General features: G+C 50.8%; 1 long non-coding RNA gene across 3 annotated transcripts; it reads right to left on the bottom strand.

The window, feature by feature from the left end:
• Positions 1 to 259: 259 nt before the first annotated feature.
• On the bottom strand, positions 260 to 12,388 carry LOC142823427 (uncharacterized). Of its 3 annotated transcripts, XR_012898638.1 has the most exons (5): positions 11,584 to 12,388; positions 8,768 to 11,283; positions 6,284 to 6,421; positions 1,521 to 3,078; positions 260 to 982 (listed from the first exon to the last, which is right to left on the bottom strand). It is a non-coding gene; the product is annotated as an uncharacterized LOC142823427 (long non-coding RNA). The 3 variants fall into 3 exon arrangements; XR_012898637.1 differs by having other exon boundaries at positions 6,284 to 11,283; XR_012898639.1 differs by having other exon boundaries at positions 1,521 to 2,980; positions 6,284 to 11,283.
• Between the last annotated feature and the right edge of the window lie 4,297 nt (positions 12,389 to 16,685).

Below are 16,685 nucleotides of genomic sequence, written 5' to 3'. Positions count from 1 at the left end.
ATGGCTGCGTGTGCGGGCTGGGGCTGGGCAGGAGGTGCGGCTGTACCTGAGTCTGGGATGGCAGCGGGTGAAGGAGGGTCGGGGGGTGAGCGGAGGGGTGGGGGAGCTGGTGGGGGGGGGAGGGCAGGCTGAGCAAGAGGAGCAGGAACAGACACAGGACCGGGGAAGGCTATGGCCTCCCGGATAGCAGTGCAAATAGCAGTGCGCTGTGTTGGGGAAATCTCGCTCCCCTGGGGTACAGAGTCCCCAGAAGGGTCCGAGGCTGGAGGTCAAAGCAGTGAGGCAGGAGAGAAATCCAAAAGGAAAATTTTATTATGCATGCAGGCTGACAGCTACCAGAGTGAGAGCAGCAGCAGCCCTGAGAGAGAGTTTCCGGGATCCTTTATACAGTGTGTTCAGACAGTTTAGTTGTTGATTGATATGTTAAAGAAAACAAAGTCTCAGCAGAAGTACTCTAAGACATTTCTGTTCACACCAGGTGTGCTAGAAGTAAGTTTTACAGTACAAAGGCACATGAGAACCTGAGTGAGGAGTCTACAAGGCAAACTGTGACAAAGATAAGAGTTTACATGACAATTTGTGACAGACTAGGAGTCTTCATAAGTTGAGATAGGAGGCATTGTAAGGGTCTTGATTAGAGTTAAGATGATTTCTCTCTGTTACAGGGAGAGGGGCCTGGAAAACTTTTAACCCTTACAGCAGTTTTCTGTTAGAGAGTTTTGATTTCCTGCACAGTCCCTCCTTAGACACAATTGGAGTTATTTGATTTTTCTCCCACAGCTGCTGCACAAACTCGTCCAGCAAGCGACTGCGCCGCTCTGTCTCTGCCTGCATCCTCTGATTACATGTCTCCTGCATCCCTTGCAGGGCCGAGATGTGCTGGCGCACCAGGTCCAAATACGTGCGCCAGTGCCGATGGGTTCCCTGCAGCCGTCTGGGAGGTGGGAGAGGTGTGGCCCCCCCACCCTCCTGGACAGCTGGGCTGGATGTGGAGGACAAGAGGGAAAAGTCATCAATCATGCATGCTCACACTTTCCCTGAGAGACAGCATGCCCTCCTCAGCAGTCAGTGCCTGTCCTCTAGGATCAGTGGATGCTCATGTGGTCTCAGCAAGGAGTGGTATGCCCTGAGCACCAGCCACGGCCTCCCTGAAGCCCAGACAGTGTGCAGGCCACCATCCTGCCCCCCTCCCCATGGCCAAGCAGCACAGACAAGTGCCAGGCCACAGTTGGGGTTCCCGCAGGTTGCTAAGAAGCCTGAAGCTGTGTGGCAATTCCCAGGGTCCCAAACCCCTGCCTGTACCTGGCATCAGTGTCTGTAGGAGCAGGTGGTTCCTCGCAGCCATGCGGGTGCAGGGGTAGGACGTCCCTCCCTGAGGTTGGACGTCCCTCCCTGAGGTCAGCCATGTGTGTGTCCCCCTCCCCCCAGGATGTGATCAGCATGACATGTCACAGTACTGCACCATCCACTTTGCTCCCGCCTCCCCTGCCCTGTGTGTGATGGACCTTCACAGCACTCACCTGATGTTCCCTCCCTGGTGCCCAAAGTTGTCTGGACAGGAACAATAGAGATGAAAGGTCTGGCAGGAGTGTCCACCAGGGCTTCTACCCGGAGGCCTTTATTTTCGACAAAAAATCTTCCCCGCGTCCACACTTCCCTTTTTTTGACAGATCTCTATCAAAAATAGTGTTATTCCTCGTAAAACGTAAAATGAGATTTACCGCTATCAACAAAACCGCCGCATTCTGTTCATTTACTGTCGACAGAACGCGGCGGCCGTCTAGACGCAGGTACAGATTTTTCGAACAATCCCTGTAGTCTAGACACACCCCGAGTGTCAGAGTAGCTGCATTACAGAATTGTGCATGCATTGCCAAAAGTGGCCATCGAGTGTCACTGTTGCTCTGTTGCGGCATTTTTACGTTAGGCAGTTAGGAGTTATGAAATAACAGGCTAATGACTCCTGTTTGTGATGAGGAATAACCCTCATGTAGAAATTGTTATTTTGAAATGTCTTCAGTATATATGCTCAGCTGTTCTTATTTAGAAATAACTACTCCCCAGAGTCATTCAAAGTGATTACTCCCCAGTGCTTCCTGAGACTCTAAATCAATGTAGTACGTCAACATTAGGGGAGCCTGACAGACTAATTTCAAGGCTTCCCTGTAGTTTGGATGTTCTATTTCAAAGTAGGTAGCTTATTCTGACATAAGTGTGCAGCGTAGACATTGTTCAAAATAATTTTAAAAGATTCAAGGTATAACTGCCTAACTAAGTACTGAGGGAAAACTGCAAATTTCCATTTGCTCTTAGTCTGCATTGCGCTAGCTGGCTTCCAGCCCTAGTGATGGGCTCAAGGCTTTAGTCTCTGCCACAAGTCAGCCATTCTTTCATGAATCCAATGCCACTGAGAACTGAAAAGAGAATGAGAGGAGACTTGTAAACTCGACCACCACTAGTGGTCAAAACACAGACATAAACATGTGCATCACCTAACTGCTGATCACTGGAGACCCCTTCTTTATTCCTCTCTGGCCTATCCAGGTCCTAAAATGCTTATAATTTATAAGAAACTATGACCATCTCCACTTCACCACACCCTCAGTCCACTATACCCACACCCTACCCAGAATACTCTGGTCCTCTGAGGGACGTGATGATTGAGCAAGCAACTGGAGAACAATGTGATGATGTCCAGTGATTACACGGACAGATGCTCTGTAGTTTGTCGTCCCTCCCTCCACATCGCTGTATTTGAAGGGCAGCGACCCACGTGCAGCTACTTACGGAGAGGAAACGACAATCCCAGACAATTACCTGCCACGGGCAGAGCTCTGCCTTCCCCAGGATCCGTCCCATGGAAATCACAAGCATCTCTCTGCACGCAAGGAGGCACCTCGCTGCACAGACACTGGCTGAAGATAATTTCACAAAACATACACCAGCTCCTACACCGTCACGAGAGAGCTCCTCAGCTCCACTGTCAATAGGAACAACAGGTGACTCAGACTCACTTCAGGCAGATGCCCCTCATCTAGCTGGATCTCCAGAGTGGCTCTGATTGCCTACAGCAGGCCTCTGCAAGAACAGCAAATAACCCATGGAAGAAGTATCACTGCCAAAAATGCTACAGCTGCATGAGACCATCCAGTACCTGCCTCTCTCTCCAACCCTTTCTACAACATGGCTGTTCCGCTACAAGACACAGACTGAACACCGACGGGTCAGTTGGCTGTAGCTCCCCACTGATATCAGGATTATGCCAAGAGACCCGCTCATCTTCCATGCGCTCGAGTCCAAGCCAGTAAGAATGCAAACACACCTCACATGCCGCTTCCTCTCTTTTTTCTGTTGTGTTGGCTAACACGGATTCATATGCTCTTGTGTTGCCCAAACGTCCAGTTTTGTGAGACCCCTTTTTAACTCATTCCTACCAGCTTTGGATTAGGGATGTTAAAGACGAGTCTATCCCCATAAGCAAATGCTTATGGGATAGTTGTCTGTTGACTAGTCAGCTAGTCGATTCCCCACACCTTGCTGCCTCTCTGAGATTGAAATACTCCTTCCCCCCTGCCCCAGCTTTCTAAGTGGCAGCACTGCATGGCTGAGCTGGGGATCAGCTCTGCGGCAGCTGCCCCTTTGAAAAGCCACCTCCACGCGTTTAAAGGGGCAGCCATGGACCCCGGGGTCAGCTGAGAACTCCCCAGCTCTGCGTGGCATTTCCCCAGCTGGCCCCAGGTTCCACACGGCATGACCTGGGGCTCCTCATGGCATGCAGCACGGCATGGAGCCTGGGGTCAGTGGGGGACTCAGAGTCCCCAGCTGAACCCAAGCTCCATTACTTTGAAATGCACAAGAGTCCCTGCTGGGCTCTTGTACTTTTCAAAGGAGGAATGGGGAAGTGCCTATCGACTTTGATTTAGTCACTATTTATCCCTTTAGTCTCTCCTTTTTCAAGAACATTTGTGAGACGTTTAATAGCAGTGGTCCAAATGCAGATCCCAAAACCATAACACTCATTCCTACTCTCTCCGTCATAGCCACCAGGCTGCTGGTCAGTCCTCATGGTTAAGGGGTTATCCTAGCCAGATATTTGGTCAGCCAATAACAATGCAGGTAGGGATTTCAAACTGGGAACAAAGGAATTTTTAACTTTTTCCTCCTCTGTCTGAGGCAGAGTGGGTTCTTCCAGGTAACAGGGAGCTGCGAGGCTGTCTCGCTCTCTCTAAGAAAAGTCTTTTCACAATTTGTAAGTAGGGCAAAGTTTAATTAATCTATCAGGTTTTTAATTGTTTTATGGTTTGGGAATTTCAAATTGATGTTAAAAGTGTTTTTTTTCTCTTTTGTAATGAAGCTTTCTAACCCACAGAATTGTCTCTGGCTACGTCTAGACTGGCATGATTTTCCGGAAATGGTTTTAACGGAAAAGTTTTCCGTTAAAAGCATTTTCGGAAAGGAGCGTCTAGATTGGCACGGACGCTTTTCCGCAAAAGCATTTTTTGCGGAAAAGCATCCGTGCCAATCTAGACGTGCTTTTCCGCAAAAAAGCCCTGATCGCCATTTTCGCGATCGGGGCTTTTTTGCGGAAAACAAAGCTGAGCTGTCTATACTGGCCCTTTTGCGCAAAAGTTTTGCGCAAAAGGACTTTTTCCCGAATGGGAGCAGCATAGTTTTCCGCAAGAACACTGACAATCTTACATGAGATCGTCAGTGCTTTTCCGGAAAAGCAAGCGGCCAGTGTAAACAGCTGGCAAGTTATTCCGGAAAAGCGGCTGATTTTCCGGAATAAGTGGCCAGTATAGACACAGCCTCTGAGTATACAAATTGCTGGCCCTTACCATCTAGCTACCTTAACTATACTTGCAACGGTAGTATTGTTTTGATAATAAAAAGTTTGTTTTCTTTTCTAATTAACCTGCTATAGGTTTATTTTGGTGTCCTAGTTTTATCTGTAAGCTCTCTGTCTGTCTGCCTGGGAGTCAGCTAGCATAGACTGCAGCTTGTTTTTCTCTTTTCTTTTTCAAGCTCTGAGGGGAAAAAGAGCTTGAGGTACCCCTGAGGTTTTAGGGAGGAGTTTCCCAAGTGATCTCATCCCTAGTTTTCTTGGACTACTTGGGTGATGGCAGTGGATATTCCCTAAAATTTGGGTTTTAGGATTTTGGGGGGGAAGTTTTTGTACCAAAGCCTGGAGAGATCAGGTTTTGGGGTACTTTTGCGGGCCCCTGCTCCTGCATTTGTTGTGCCAGAGTGGGTTACCCCCCCCCCATCTTTTACGGGGAGTACCCAGCAATGTTTTTATGAGGATCTAACAATACTTCAACTGCTTGAATGTCCGTCCATTTGTTATAAAGAACGAGAGGGGCGCGGTGATTTAAGCATAATAAAGTCCATGCCCCAAAGGCAAAGCCGCATCAGCTCAAACTCTGTTGCATTTAAGAACTGCCTCTGGAGTTAGGACATGGGCTTTAAGCACACCTCATGTATGAAATCCAGGGTTTCAAACTCAGGAGGGGGGCTACTGCCCTCCTACCCCATTTCTCTACCCAATTCTACACCCATAGGACCAAGGGCACCTACCCCCCTCAAACAATGGTGCCCTTGGCCTTATGGGTGGAGAAAGGGCAGGGTTAGGAGTGCACATTGCCATGGGCTGGGGGTGTTAAAAGGAAGAGAAAGGAAGGGTTGAGGGAATCCACTGGATGGACGGGTGGTCTGGAAGGATCAAGAGCGTGTTGGGCTGGGGGCCGTTAGGGAGGAAGAGGAGGGTGGGTGAGGGGGTCCTTATGTGTTGAAAGATGAATGGGGAGAAGGTAGGGTGAGGGTTGAAGTGAGCTGGGAAGGTGGCTGTGACGGACCGGGCCAGGTCTTGGCACAGCTGAGGGCGTCTGCTCAGGGCGAATTGCTCAAAACTCAGGGCTCCTTACAGCCCCAGACTGGAAGCCTTTCCCAAATAGGCCATAAACCGGTCACACTGAGTGCTTTAGCGGCCAATCTGGCCAGCCAGAAGCCTCACGAGCAAAACCCCTCAGACACCTCAGCTCTCCCTGTGCCACAATTAGCCCCAGGCCTGCACACAGGTGAGGGGGTTGTAGAACCCAATCTCACCTTCCCCGAACGGGTCTTTCCGGTCCCAAAGAACCAGCCACAAATCCCCGGTCAATTTACACTTTGGATCTTACCCACAAGATCACGCTGGGCCAATCCTTTAGAATCTGAAATCTAAAGGTTTATTAATAGAAGAAAGAAAAGCATGAGAGTAAGGTTGTTAAGGAGAATACATTACATGCACCAGTCACCGAGTTCTCGATGCAGGCTCTCAGCAGAGATGTTATAACTGCTATCTTAAAGGTCTCTGGTGTTCATCCTATGTCAGGATGGGTCAGCAATCCTCCTCAGCTCTCTGTTCCTTGCAAGGCTGCATCTAGGATCAGTAGCAGAATTGAAGACAAGATGGAGTCCGCCTCATGGCACTTGTATATCTCCCCATACCTTCCAAGTGGAGCAGGTCACATGGTCGAATGACTTAGCTCTGTTTCATATGTCAGCAGCCATTTTGCCCTGGCTGGGTTGCATGTTCCCAGACACAGTCCTTAGGTGTGTACTGGGCACCTTGAGAGCCATTATCCCTGGACCAGTGCTAATTAGCATACTCATTCAACGGACAATCCTCCTTTACAACAGGCAGTGCAGGCCAATATCAGCACATACTCCATATTCATAACTCCACATACAGATATCATACCAGTACATGAGTAGCATATACAGAATCAGTAGAACATGAGCTTTCATTTGACATCTCGCATGGCCCCCTTTGTATAGACTTTGGGGCAAACACCTCCCCCCAATTGGTGCAGCAGTGATCTGGCTGCTCCCCTTAAAATCCAGTAACGTGACACCCAGACAAAAGACCAGAGCCTCTGCTTTCCTATTCCTTTGAGGCCACTCCCTACCACCCACTTCTCGGACTTAAGGACAAAAGCAATTGTGTAACTGTTTAACTTCAAAAAGATCTCACCAAATGTAGTGATTGGGCAACAAAATAGCAAATGAAATTTGCTGTGGATAAGTATAAAGTAACGCACATTGGAAAAAAATAACCACAACTATACATACCATATGATGAGGGCTAATTTAGCTACAACTAATCAGGAAACATATATTGGAGTTATCGTGGATAGTTCTCTGAAAATGCAGTATGCGTTCAAAAAAGCAAATAGGATGCTAGTAACTATTTAAAAAGGGATAGAAAATGAGATTCTTCATCTTAATGCCCCTATATAAAACTTCTGTACACAGTGTTCAAGATGTGGGCGTACTATATGTGGTCTCCTCACCTCAAAAAAGATATTTTGGACTTGGAAAGGGTTCAGAAAAGGGCAACTACAATGATTAGGGGTTTGGAACGGGTCCCATATGAAGAGAGGCTAAAGAGACTAGGACTTTTCAGCTTATCATAGCATCATAGAATAATAGGACTGGAAGGGACCTCAAGAGGTCATCGAGTCCAGCCCCCCGCCCTCAAGGCAGGACCAAGCTCCGTCTACACCATCCCTGACAGATGTCTATCTAACCTGTTCTTAAATATCTCCAGAGAGGGAGATTCCACCACCTCCCTTGGCAATTTATTCCAATATTTGACCACCCTGACAGTTAGGAATTTTTTCCTAATGTCCAATCTAAACCTCCCCTGCTGCACATTAAGCCCATTACTCCTTGTCCTGTCCTCAGAAACCAAGACCAACAAATTTTCTCCTTCCTCCTTGTGACACCCTTTTAGATATTTGAAAACCGCTATCATGTCCCCCCTTAATCTTCTTTTTTCCAAACTAAACAAGCCCAGTTCATGAAGCCTGGCTTCATAGGTCATGTTCTCTAAACCTTTAATCATTCTTGTCGCTCTTCTCTGCACCCTTTCCAATTTCTCCACATCTTTCTTGAAATGTGGCGCCCAGAACTGGACACAGTACTCCAGCTGAGGCCTAACTAGCACAGAGTAGAGCGGCAGAATGACTTCACGAGTTTTGCTTACAACACACCTGTTGATACAACCTAGAATCATATTTGCTTTTTTTGCAACAGCATCACACTGTTGACTCATATTCAACTTGTGGTCCACTATGACCCCTAGATCCCTTTCCGCCATGCTCCTTCCTAGACAGTCGCTTCCCATCTTGTATGTATGGAACTGATTGTTCCTTCCTAAGCGGAGCACTTTGCATTTCTCATTATTAAACCTCATCCTGTTTACCTCTGACCATTTCTCTAACTTGCTAAGGTCATTTTGAATTATGTCCCTATCCTCCAAAGACGTCGCAACCCCACCCAGTTTGGTATCATCTGCAAACTTAATAAGCGTACTCTCTATCCCAATATCTACATCATTGATGAAGATATTGAACAGTACGGGTCCCAAAACAGACCCTTGAGGAACTCCACTTGTTATCCCTTTCCAGCAGGATTTAGAACCGTTAACAACAACTCTCTGACTACGGTTATCCAGCCAATTATGCACCCACCTTATTGTGGCCCTATCTAAGTGATATTTGCCTAGTTTATCAATAAGAATATCATGCGAGACCGTATCAAATGCCTTACTAAAGTCTAGGTATATGACATCCACCGCTTCTCCCTTATCCACAAGGCTCGTTATCCTATCAAAGAAAGCTATCAGATTAGTTTGGCATGACTTGTTCTTCACAAACCCATGCTGGCTATTCCCTATCACTTTATTACCTTCCAAGTGTTTGCATATGATTTCCTTAATTACCTGCTCCATTGTCTTCCCTGGGACAGACGTTAAACTGACCGGTCTGTAGTTTCCTGGGTTGTTCTTATTCCCTTTTATAGATGGGCACAATATTTGCCCTTTTCCAGTCTTCTGGAATCTTCCTTGTCTTCCATGATTTTTCAAAGATCATAGCTAAAGGCTCAGATACCTCCTCTATCAGCTCCTTGAGTATCCTGGGATGCATTTCATCAGGACCTGGTGACTTGCTGACATCTAACTTTCCTAAGTGATTTTTAACTTGTTCTTTGTGTATCCTATCTTCTAAACTTACCCTCTCTCTGCTTGTATTCACTACGTTAGGCACACCTCCAGACTTCTCGGTGAAGACCGAAACAAAGAAGTCATTGAGCATCTCCGCCATTTCCAAGTTCCTTAGAAAAGAGGAGACTGAGGGGGATATGATAGAGGTCTATAAAATCATGAGTGGTGTGGAGAAGGTGAATATAGAAAAGTTCTCTACTTGTTCCCATAATATAAGAACTAGAGGACACCAAATGAAATTAATGGGTAGCAGGCTTAAACCTAATGAAAGAAAGTTCTTCACACAGCGCACAGTCAACCTGTGGAACTCCTTGCCAGAGGATGCTGTGAAGGCTAGGACTATAACAGAGTTTTAAAGAAAACTAGATACATTCATGGAGGTTACGTCCATAAAAGGCTATTAGCCTGGGGGCAGGAAAAAATGGTGCCCCTGGCCTCTGTTGGTCAAAGGCTGGAGATGGATGGCAGGAGACAAATTGCTTGATCATTGTCTTCGGTCCACCCCCTCTGGGGCACCTGGCACTGGCCACTGTTGGCAGACAGGCTACTGGGCTAGATGGCCCTTTGGTCTGACCCAGTATAGCCATTCTTATGTTCTTATCAGTATCAGAAGTGCACCGATGGATACGGAGCACGTAGCTCCGCGGGATCTGGTGCTTCTGGGGCGATGACTTAAAAGCCAGCTCCCCACGCGCACAGGCTCTCACCTCCCCCCAGCCCTTGCTGACTCTGTATTAGAGACAGCAAGGGGGAGGGAAGCGTGTGTAGTTGTCAGGATTAACCGATAAGCCCAGGCTTATCAGTTAATCGTATACACGACTATACGCTAATATCCCATTCACCGACTGTCACTGTTAGCATTTCTTTAACGGAGTAAGTGCACTGCCGGGAGCAGGTACGCCTTGAGAGGCCTCCAAGCTTACCCAGTACATGGAGAGACCTTTTCTCAAAGGCCCAGCTTCTGATGGGTTTGGTCCTCCTTCTGGGATGCCACCGGATGTGCTCGGATTTCACTGAGACTATTTGCTCCACTAGCCTTGCCTGCCTCTCCCTGTTTTGCTGACTTAGGCTCTCTGGCCTCTGGGAGCCCACGCAGGTTGGGACGCACCAAGTGTAGAAACACAGAGTCTGCAAACAGCTCTATACGGTAAGGCTTAGCTAGGAAATCGTCCAGCACTCAATTGCAGTTCCCCTCCGGAAAGTACACCCAAAATAATATTATCTGACGCGGGAGAGAAATCACTACAATGCAATCTCATACGTTTGCCCATTCCCTCAATGATGAATAACATACGCACAACTTTTCCCGCTCCCCTCCTGCTGTTAGAAATTACACAAACTACATTTGTTTTATTAAAATCTAGCTTTTACAGTTGACAGATTGCTGCTGTTTATCAAAACAAAATAAAGCACGCATACCGTCTATGGGTGTAGGCATGGATGGAGGAAGGGCAGCGTTAGGAGTGCAGGTTGCCATGGGATGTGGGTGTAGAAAGGAAGAGAAGGGGGGTGGGACCCAATGGATGGGAGGATAGACTGGAAGGATCTGGAGTGTGGGATGGCTTGGGATGGGGGGTTGTTGAGGAGGAAGAGGAGAGTGGTTGAGGGAGTCCCTACATGCGGAAGGAGGGCTGGGGGGAAGGTAGTGATGGGGGTCACATGGCAGGCGGGATGGGAGTGTGGGGGGAGGGACTGTGGGTTGGGAAGGGAAGAAACGGGGCGGAAGGGTCCTATAGATGGGGGAAAGGTAGGGATAGGGATAGAGTGTGGGATGGGGAGTGTTCTAGAGAGGAAAAAGAGGGGCTGATGGAAACATGAATGGAGGGATGCTCTGGGGGTGCAGGTTACTCTGATGTTTCTGGGGGTGCAGGTTACTCTGAGTCTGTGGAGAGAAGAAGTGAAACTGAGGGACACCAGGAATAGGGTGTATGGGCTAGGGAAGAGCACTGGTGGGAGTGCAGGTTGTGTGAGGGGGATGTTGAAATGTACTGCGGGAGTGGAACCTCCGCTCGGACTCGCTGTCTAAGCAAACGTGACTTCCCTTCCTAGACCCGAGTGGGCCGTAAGCCGAGAGATTTCCAGACCCGACACTTATCTCCCTGTCAGCGATGGCTGCTCCGCTCCCAGCCGGATGGTTCTCGCCTCGCTTCGACCAAGCTCCCGAGCTCGCTGTTCTCGTTTACGTTCCATCTCCAGACGGGAGGACACCGGGAGGGTTGACTTCTTATCGCTCGCTACCGAACACAGCAGAGGGGAAAAAACAAACAAACAACTTAGCGTTTCAGTCCGCAACGACGCGGCATCGCTTCTCCTCCCGCCATCGCACCGCAGCCTCCCACCATCGGCCACCCCCTCCCGCTGCCACTCCAGGAATGCGGAGAGAACGGAGGCCTTGAATATCTATCCATGCTCTGTTGAACCGCCTACTGCCCCTTCACCAGTCCCCAAGCCACCAGGCTCCGAGCCCAAGCAGGAAGCTCTCTGCCTCAGAAGAAACATGCTGCCAGGACGCTTGAAGGTTTCAAAGCACGCACCTCTTACTCACACAGAGCCATGGGAAGGCCGAACGCTGAGGACCCTTCACGTGTTCCGAGAATCACGTCCAGGCAGCTCAAGTCCATCTCGGACGGTATCTTCTCAGCCCACGGCCCCGCACTGATTCCTCTGCAAGGGTGGCCGAAAAAGCCCAGCGTTAGCTCTCACTCACTAATGTCTGTGGGAATTCTATCCTTTAGCCCTTTCGCCCCCTCTCGCCTATGTATTGGGTCCTCTACAAGAACACTGAGTCAGTCAGCCATGACGCACCACCGCTCTCCCTTGCGCGACTGGCGTACCTGCAGAATTCCCCTTGGCTCCTGAGCCCTTAACCCTTGGAGATGCTCACCTGGAATGCCTGCAAGTGTGCTGTACAAGGACACGGCAGAAGCAGAGCAAGGACAAAGACACAGACAGAAACAGACAGACAGAACGTATTGGCCAATACGAGAGAGCAACAAGAGAGAAACACATGAGAGGCAGACAGAAAGCTGACCACCTTGCGTCTTCCTCCTCGAGCCAAGCGTCTGCTGAGAAGGACACCGTGTTCCAGAGAAACCAGCACCCGTGACAAACGGAAGCCCTGACAAACGGGAGCTACCAAGGAAGCACCTAGGGAACCTCCGTTCGGACTCGCTGTCTAAGCAAACGTGACTTCCCTTCTTAGACCCGAGTGGGCCGCAAGCTGAGAGATTTCCAGACCCGACACTTATCTCCCTGTCAGCGATGGCTGCTCCGCTCCCAGCCGGACGGTTCTCGCCTCGCTTCGACCAAGCTCCCGAGCTCTCTGCTCTCGTTTCCGTTCCATCCCCAGATGGGAGGACACCGGGATGGTTGACTTCTTATCGCTCGCTACCGAAAACAGCAGAGGGGAAAAAACAAACAAACAACTTAGCTTATCAATCCGCAAGGACGCGGCATCGCTTCTCCTCCCACCATCGGCCACCCCCTCCCGCTGCCACTCCAGGAACGCGGAGAGAACGGAGGCCTTGAATATCTATCCACGCTCTGTTGAACCGCCTACTGCCCCTTCACCAGTCCCCAAGCCAACAGGCTCCGTGCCCCAGCAGGAAGCGCTCTGCCTCAGAAGAAACATACTGCCAGGACCCTTGAAGATTTCAAAGCACGCACCTCTTACTCACACAGAGCCATGGGAAGGCCGAACGCTGAGGACCCTTCACGTGTTCCGAGAATCACGTCCAGGCAGCTCAAGTCCATCTCGGACGGTATCTTCTCAGCCCACGGCCCCGCACTGATTCCTCTGCAAGGGTGGCCGAAAAAGCCCAGCGTTAGCTCTTACTCACTAAGATCTGTGGCTGTGGGAATTCTATCCTTTAGCCCTTTCCCCCCCTCTCGCCTATGTATCGGGTACTCTACAAGAACACTGAGTCAGTCAGCCATGACGCACCACCGCTCTCCCTTGCGCGACTGGCGTACCTGCAGAATTCCCCTTGGCTCCTGAGCCCTTAACCCTTGGAGATGCTCACCTGGAATGCCTGCAAGTGTGCTGTACAAGGACACGGCAGAAGCAGAGCAAGGACAAAGACACAGACAGAAACAGACAGACAGAACGTATTGGCCAATACTAGAGAGCAACAAGAGAGAAACTCATGAGAGGCAGTCAGAAAGCTGACCACCTTGCGTCTTCCTCCTCGAGCCAAGCGTCTGCTGAGAAGGACACCGTGTTCCAGAGAAACCAGCACCCCTGACAAACGGGAGCCCTGTTTCTCCCACTACCAAGGAAGCACCTCGGGAACCTCCGCTCGGACTTGCTGTCTAAGCGAACGTGACTTCCCTTCCTAGACCCGAGTGGGCCGTAAGCTGAGAGATTTCCAGACCCGACACTTATCTCCCTGTCAGCGATGGCTGCTCCGCTCCCAGCCGGACGGTTCTCGCCTCACTTCGACCAATCTCCCGAGCTCTCTGCTCTCGTTTCCGTTCCATCCCCAGACGGAGGGACACCGGGATGGTTGACTTCTTATCGCTCGCTACCGAACACAGCAGAGGGGAAAAAACAAACAAACAACTTAGCTTTTCAGTCCGCAAGGACGCGGCATCGCTTCTCCTCCCACCATCGGCCACCCCCTCCCGCTGCCACTCCAGGAACGCGGAGAGAACGGAGGCCTTGAATATCTATCCACGCTCTGTTGAACAGCCTATTGCCCCTTCACCAGTCCCCAAGCCACTAGGCTCCGTGCCTCAGCAGGAAGCGCTCTGCCTCAGAAGAAACATACTGCCAGGACCCTTGAAGATTTCAAAGCACGCACCTCTTACTCACACAGAGACATGGGAAGGCCGAACGCTGAGGACCCTTCACGTGTTCCGAGAATCACGTCCAGGCAGCTCAAGTCCATCTCGGACGGTATCTTCTCAGCCCACGGCCCCGCACTGATTCCTCTGCAAGGGTGGCCGAAAAAGCCCAGCGTTAGCTCTCACTCACTAAGGGCTGTGGGAATTCTATCCTTTAGCCCTTCCCCCCCCCTCGCCTATGTATCGGGTCCTCTACAAGAACACTGAGTCAGTCAGCCATGACGCACCACCGCTCTCCCTTGCGCGACTGGCGTACCTGCAGAATTCCCCTTGGCTCCTGAGCCCTTAACCCTTGGAGATGCTCACCTGGAATGCCTGCAAGTGTGCTGTACAAGGACACGGCAGAAGCAGAGCAAGGACAAAGACACAGACAGAAACAGACAGACAGAACGTATTGGCCAATACTAGAGAGCAACAAGAGAGAAACACATAAGAGGCAGTCAGAAACCTTACCACCTTGCGTCTTCCTCCTCGAGCCAAGCGTCTGCTGAGAAGGACACCGTGTTCCAGAGAAACCAGCACCCCTGACAAACGGGAGCCCTGTTTCTCCCACTACCAAGGAAGCACCTCGGGAACCTCCGCTCGGACTCGCTGTCTAAGCAAACGTGACTTCCCTTCCTAGACCCGAGTGGGCCGTAAGCTGAGAGATTTCCAGACCCGACACTTATCTCCCTGTCAGCGATGGCTGTTCCGCTCCCAGCCGGACGGTTCTCGCCTCGCTTCGACCAAGCTCCCGAGCTCTCTGGTCTCGTTTCCGTTCCATCCCCAGACGGGGGGACACCGGGATGGTTGACTTCTTATCGCTCGCTACCGAAAACAGCAGAGGGGAAAAAACAAACAAACAACTTAGCTTATCAATCCGCAAGGACGCGGCATCGCTTCTCCTCCCACCATCGGCCACCCCCTCCCGCTGCCACTCCAGGAACGCGGAGAGAACGGAGGCCTTGAATATCTATCCACGCTCTGTTGAACAGCCTATTGCCCCTTCACCAGGCTCCGTGCCCCAGCAGGAAGCGCTCTGCCTCAGAAGAAACATACTGCCAGGACCCTTGAAGATTTCAAAGCACGCACCTCTTACTCACACAGAGCCATGGGAAGGCCGAACGCTGAGGACCCTTCACGTGTTCCGAGAATCACGTCCAGGCAGCTCAAGTCCATCTCGGACGGTATCTTCTCAGCCCACGGCCCCGCACTGATTCCTCTGCAAGGGTGGCCGAAAAAGCCCAGCGTTAGCTCTCACTCACTAATGTCTGTGGGAATTCTATCCTTTAGCCCTTTCCCCCCCTCGCCTATGTATCGGGTCCTCTACAAGAACACTGAGTCAGTCAGCCATGACGCACCACCGCTCTCCCTTGCGCAACTGGCGTACCTGCAGAATTCCCCTTGGCTCCTGAGCCCTTAACCCTTGGAGATGCTCACCTGGAATGCCTGCAAGTGTGCTGTACAAGGACACGGCAGAAGCAGAGCAAGGACAAAGACACAGACAGAAACAGACAGACAGAACGTATTGGCCAATACTAGAGAGCAACAAGAGAGAAACACATGAGAGGCAGACAGAAAGCTGACCACCTTGCGTCTTCCTCCTAGAGCCAAGCGTCTGCTGAGAAGGACACTGTGTTCCAGAGAAACCAGCACCCGTGACAAACGGAAGCCCTGACAAACGGGAGCTACCAAGGAAGCACCTCGGGAACCTCCGCTCGGACTCGCTGTCTAAGCAAACGTGACTTCCCTTCCTAGACCCGAGTGGGCCGTAAGCTGAGAGATTTCCAGACCCGACACTTATCTCCCTGTCAGCGATAGCTGCTCCGCTCCCAGCCGGACGGTTCTCGCCTCGCTTCGACCAAGCTCCCGAGCTCGCTGCTCTCGTTTCCGTTCCATCCCCAGACGGGAGGACACCGGGAGGGTTGACTTCTTATCGCTCGCTACCGAACACAGCAGAGGGGAAAAAACAAACAAACAACTTAGCTTTTCAGTCCGCAAGGACGCGGCATCGCTTCTCCTCCCACCATCGCACCGCAGCCTCCCACCATCGGCCACCCCATCCCGCTGCCACTCCAGGAACGCGGAGAGAACGGAAGCCTTGAATATCTATCCACGCTCTGTTGAACCGCCTACTGCCCCTTCACCAGGCTCCGTGCCCCAGCAGGAAGCGCTCTGCCTCAGAAGAAACATACTGCCAGGACCCTTGAAGATTTCAAAGCACGCACCTCTTACTCACACAGAGCCATGGGAAGGCCGAACGCTGAGGACCCTTCACGTGTTCCGAGAATCACGTCCAGGCAGCTCAAGTCCATCTCGGACGGTATCTTCTCAGCCCACGGCCCCGCACTGATTCCTCTGCAAGGGTGGCCGAAAAAGCCCAGCGTTAGCTCTCACTCAGTAAGGGCTGTGGGAATTCTATCCTTTAGCCCTTTCCCCCCCTCTCGCCTATGTATCGGGTACTCTACAAGAACACTGAGTCAGTCAGCCATGACGCACCACCGCTCTCCCTTGCGCGACTGGCGTACCTGCAGAATTCCCCTTGGCTCCTGAGCCCTTAACCCTTGGAGATGCTCACCTGGAATGCCTGCAAGTGTGCTGTACAAGGACACGGCAGAAGCAGAGCAAGGACAAAGACACAGACAGAAACAGACAGACAGAACGTATTGGCCAATACTAGAGAGCAACAAGAGAGAAACTCATGAGAGGCAGTCAGAAAGCTGACCACCTTGCGTCTTCCTCCTCGAGCCAAGCGTCTGCTGAGAAGGACACCGTGTTCCAGAGAAACCAGCACCCCTGACAAACGGGAGCC

The sequence above is a fragment of the Pelodiscus sinensis genome, unplaced genomic scaffold, assembly GCF_049634645.1.
Source record: "Pelodiscus sinensis isolate JC-2024 unplaced genomic scaffold, ASM4963464v1 ctg77, whole genome shotgun sequence".
In the NCBI taxonomy this organism is placed as follows: Eukaryota; Metazoa; Chordata; order Testudines; family Trionychidae; genus Pelodiscus; species Pelodiscus sinensis.
Note: the sequence above shows the minus strand (reverse complement) of the source record. Positions and strands in the feature narration are given on the sequence as shown.